At 50.8% G+C, this 5,390-nt stretch overlaps 1 pseudogene; it reads left to right on the top strand.

Annotated features, from left to right (window-relative positions):
• Window positions 1–618: 618 nt before the first annotated feature.
• On the top strand, window positions 619–737 carry LOC112479290 (annotated as a pseudogene).
• The last annotated feature ends 4,653 nt before the right edge of the window (window positions 738–5,390 follow it).

The following is a 5,390-nucleotide window of genomic DNA, read 5'->3' as shown; positions in this document are numbered from 1 at the left end:
CACCAGTGAGACTGGAGGGCCGTCCCGGAGACAGACAGGGCCACCACGTGTCGGGACACAATCAACAGCACAGAAGGCGCTGCAGACGGGGAAGAAGGGGCGTTTCCCGATAGATGGCGTTAGTTCGGTTAGATGTGCACTTGGAAAATGCGAGACTCGACTCTCCCGCTTCACCCGTACACGAAACCACACGTCGATAGATGGCAGAGCTAAGTGTGAGCGTAAACGACCTTCTAGAAGACAGCATTGGACAGTGTCTTAATGAATCTGCAACAGAGAAAGGCTCCTTTAATCAGAACACAGAAAGCATAGGATAAAAGTCTGATAAATGAGACGACATCAAAATTAATAATTTTATTCTTCCAAAGACACAGTTAAGAGAATAAACTAACGGGACAGATCTAGATGAAAGTATTAGCAACAACATATTTGATTGTGTCCGGGAGAATGGAGACCTCCTGAGAATTAACAAGAAGGTAAAAACATCCGAGAAAAAAAGGAGGAGCAAGAGGTTTAAACGAGAACCTCTCAGATCAGGTACTGAAAGCTTGATGAACGCAAGAAAAGGCGCTAAACCCCGTAAGGAGCCGGGGAAACGCTCATTGAAACTATAAAGGGATCTATGGCCACGTCACCCTGAACGAGCCCGATCCCGTCTGAGCTCGGAAGCTAAGCAGGGTCGGGCCTGGTCAGTACTTGGATGGGAGACCGCCTGGGAAGACCAGGTGCTGTAGGCGTAAAAAATAAAAAATAAAGGATTATAAACTGACAAGGTCCTTGCAATGTGTGAAGTCAACCAAGGGTCGCCTCGCCTAAAAAACAAAACAAAACAAAAACACACAACGGGGAGAAATATCTCGGCTGCAGAGGTCCCCGCGGAGGACTCCCCAGCCCAGGGCGTCCTCTTAAAGAGGCCGCGTGCGGACTTACCGCAGAGGGACTCACTTGCTCTGAGCTGCGGTACTCGGGCTACAGTGCGAAAGGTGCCAGGGACGCACGGGGAAGAACTGGATCGTCCGGCTTCGGGCGAGGGCGGGAGGGTCGGCTTTCTCCCGGACAGAAGTGCTGGCAAAGGCCACTATTTCTTTGTTGGGCCGCCCCCTCCTGGCGTGCAGACGCAGGTGGGCGCCATACCTGAGTCTCCATCGACCTGGCTGATATCGCTCACCCTGCCCAGGTGGTTCCCCGAAGCCCCGCCACTCCTGATGTGCAGCCCGCCCCCCCTCAAGCCTCCTCCAGTGGTTTTGCCACACAAATGACCTGTCTCGGTTCATGCTGGATACTTTTTTTCTGAAATCTCTCAAAGGTTCACAAAATCTAAATAACCAGCATCTGGCCTCGGCGTGCCCCTCACCTCCTGCTGAGCAGCCCCAATCCCGGCGCCAGCAGCAGTCAGCCTCAGTCCCCGGCTTGGCCTCTCAAGGCACCTCGAAGCCCAGCACAGGTGGTAGCCATCTGCAGATTGCTTGGTGATTCTTACCAGGTGGCCCCAGGCAGGGCACAGGCTGCAGCTGAAGTTGGCCTGTGGCAGGGCCTCTCCCCGGAGGCCCTTATGCTGGCATGCCCGGTGGCTGGCTTCAGCCAGAGCTGGAGCACCACCCAGGGCTGCATCGCAGGAGGACACACCTGAAGGGCAGACTGGGCGGGCACCAGAGCCCTGCTCCGTAGGCTCAGCCCTACACCAGCCAGCTCACGACCAGTCAGCCTGAGGGTCAGTCCCTCCCTCCCGGGGATGAGCAAACAGCAACCGAGGCTCAACAACGAGAGAGCGCACGCGACACACCTGGGACACACCTGGCGCCCCCGACTCAGGCGACCAGGAAGGACTGTGCTACTGGAACCCACAGCACGCCTGATGAAGAATACAACGACTGAAATGAAGACACCTGACGAGGAATCAGCAGAAGATCGAACCAGCGATCTAGAAGCTGAGGTAGCAGAGAACCCCCAATGGGGCCGGTACCGAGAAAAGTATCCAAAAAAACGAGGAGAGTTTAAGGCGCCTCTGGGACAACATCGAACACACCGACATTCGCATCCCAGAGGGACCAGAAGGAGAAGAGAGAGAGCGAGAGCAAGAAGTTGAAAAGCTATTTAAAGAAATAATGACTGAAAACTTCCCTAACCTGGTGAAGGAAATAGACATACAAGACCAGGAAGCTCAGGGTCCCAAACAAGATGAACCCAAAGAGGTCCACACGAAGACACATCATCATTAAAATGGCAAAGGTTCATACAGAGAGAGAATCTTAAAAGCAGCAAGAGAAAAGCAGTTAGTTACCCACAAGGGAGCACCCGTAAGACTGGCAGCCGATTTTTCAAAAGAAACTTGGCAGGCCGGAAGGGATTGGCAGGAAATATCCAAAGTGATGAAATGCAAGGACCTACAATCGAGACGACTCTACCCAGCAAAGCTATCGTTCAGAATCGAAGACAGATAAAGAGCTTTCTAGACAAGAAAAAGCTGAAGGAGGTCATCACCACCGACCCAGTACTACAGGAAATGTCGGAGGGACTTCTTTAAGAGGAAAAAAAAATGCGTATCAAAAATAAGACTAAAGAATGGCAATAACTACATATCTATCAACAAATACTTCAAGTGAAAGAGAATTTAGTGCTCCAATCCAAAGACCGAATGGATAAGAAAATAAGACCCTTCTATATGCTGCCTGCAAGAGACTTGCTTCAGACCAAAAGACACGCAGACTACTTTGAAAGTAAGGGATGGAAAAAGATGTTTCATGAAAATGGAAACAAACAAACAAAAAGCTGGAGTAGCAATGCTTATACCAGACAAGACAGACCTTAAAACGAAGGCTATCTATAACAAGAGACAAAAGACCCAGTAATCTTACTTTTTATCCAAAGAAACCCAAACGCTGTTTTGAAGGGGCATATGGATCCGTGTGCTCATTGCAGCATTATTTATAGTAGCCAAGATACGGACGACGCCTGAGTGTCCATCCTCGGACGAACGCGTAAAGAAGAGGCGGTTCGTCTCCATGATGGACTGTCACTCAGCCATAAAAAAGGAACGAACTCTTGCCATCTGCAGCAACGCGGATGCACCCGGAAGGTATCGTGCCGAGTGGAGTAAGTCAGACGGAGAGACAGACGCCACGCGACTTCACTCATGGGCGGCACGAAATCAACGGAGAAACAAACAAACTCGTAGATGCCGAGAACATTCCGAGGGTGGCCAGACGCAGGGGGCGTTGGAGGGGTGGGCGCGAAGGGAGAAGGTACAAATCGGCGGTTACAAAACAGTCACGGGGACGTGACGGACGGCACAGGGCAGGGAGGCGATAACGTTGTGATAACTGTGGTGTCAGGTGGGCACTAGACTTACCTGGGCGATGGCTTCGTAGTGATGTAACCGTCTACCCACCGTGCTGTACGCCTGAAACTAATATGATACTGTAGACCGACTATAACTGAGGTTTTTCATTTTTTTAAATCCGCATTTATGTATCAGCAGAAACATACAAAAATGGCTAAAATTGTTGTTTTTCTTTTAAATTGATGGAGCCCAGTGGCTGCGCAGCAAGAACTCTGGCAAACCGTGGGGAGCGTGGGCGCCACCAGCTCAAAACCAGTGTCCGCTACATGCTATGATACTGTAGACCGACTATAACTGAGGTTTTTCATTTTTTTAAATCCGCATTTATGTATCAGCAGAAACATACAAAAATGGCTAAAATTGTTGTTTTTCTTTTAAATTGATGGAGCCCAGTGGCTGCGCAGCAAGAACTCTGGCAAACCATGGGGAGCGTGGGCGCTACCAGCTCAAAAGCAGTGTCCGCTACCTGCGAACACACGGCCCTGTGCCCGGCACTGCCCGCTGATCGCCCGCCGCGGGGGAGGGGATGCCGGCAGGGACCCGCGGGCGGGGAGGGGTGGGAGCGTGGCCTCCCAACGCGGACCGAGCCCGGAAACCAGCCCCGACTCACCAGGGGACACCGATACATCCTCACATAGTCATGTGACGAAAAACGACGCAGAATCAAAATGAAGGAGTGCGGGCTCCTGAAAGAAGCGTGGGGGACCTCGCGAACGCAAGGTTTTTAAAAAGGAGGAGAAGAGCAGAGGAAAAGAAAAGGAGAAAAGTTCTACATGGAGCGCAGAAAGCAGCGAGAGCGAGTATGAGGTTCCCGGGGCGGGGCCGGGGTGCAGGGGTGCGGGGCTGCGAGCCTGGAGACGGGTGAGAGCAGGTGGGGCACCCTCGGGTGAGCGAGGGCCTGGCCTTCACCTGGCACCCAGAGAACAGAGCAGCACACGCCGAAAAGGCACAGATCTCGTTCCTAGAATATTCCCCAAACTCTAAGAATCCTGGAAACTTCTTTCTACTAATAACGAAGCAAAATCGAAAGAGGTTAAGTTTAGAAACATGAGAAACAGGATGATAGAGCCAATGGGAGGCCAGGGACCAGGAATGCACGCGCACGCACGCGCACACTCACACACACGCACACACACATGCACACACACATTCACACACACGCACACACACATTCACACACGCGCACACAGGCACACACACGCACACGCACACGCACACACTCTCACACACGCACACACATTCACACACACGCACACACACATTCATACGCACACGCACACACACGCACACGCACACATTAACGATTCCTCAAAAAGTGGAACGCACACACGCACACACACGCGCACACGCACACACGCACGCACGCACGCACACGCGCACACATGCACGCACACGCACGCACGCACACACGCGCGCCCACACGCACGCACACACACACACGAGCAGTGTCCTTTCAGCACTGGAGGGAGACAGGGTGGCCAAGGGAGGTGGCAGAAGACAGGCAGGGGTACAAGGAGAGATGATGCTTTAAGAAAGGAAAATGAGAGCATAAGGAGAAGAAGATGAGGAAGCTGTTAAGAGGGATGGAACGAGCAGAGGATGAGAAAAGAAGAAAGTGACCGCAAGGAAAAAAAACAGGGCGATGATGTTTGCCGTTGGCTTTTAGCAAAAGTTGACACGAGAAACCTAGAGTGTGAAGGACCACTTTATATATTTTCCTATTCAGTGCTTTATTTAAAGACATTTGTTGAATAAAGGACTCAAAATTGCTTTAGCATTTAGTCCCAGGAGAAATGAACTTTTCTCATTTAATAAACTTACATGCTTGCTTTTAAAAAATCATTTAATTAAAATAATCCTTGTTTGCTTTTTTGCCATTGTTGCCAGGAGCCTCAGAGCTAAACTTTTCAGTCATAATAATCATAAAAGCCTGGGTATTGGTTGAACTGGCCATCTGCTACATTTGTCTGTCAAGCCCAGCGCCCTTTCCTGATTTATTAGTTTGTTTGCAAATATTTATTTGTGGTTATCATGAGCTGAGCACTGAGAC

Source organism: Pteropus alecto, unplaced genomic scaffold (assembly GCF_000325575.1).
Source record: "Pteropus alecto unplaced genomic scaffold, ASM32557v1 scaffold43, whole genome shotgun sequence".
Lineage (NCBI taxonomy): Eukaryota > Metazoa > Chordata > Mammalia > Chiroptera > Pteropodidae > Pteropus > Pteropus alecto.
This window is presented reverse-complemented; position numbering and strand designations above follow the sequence as displayed.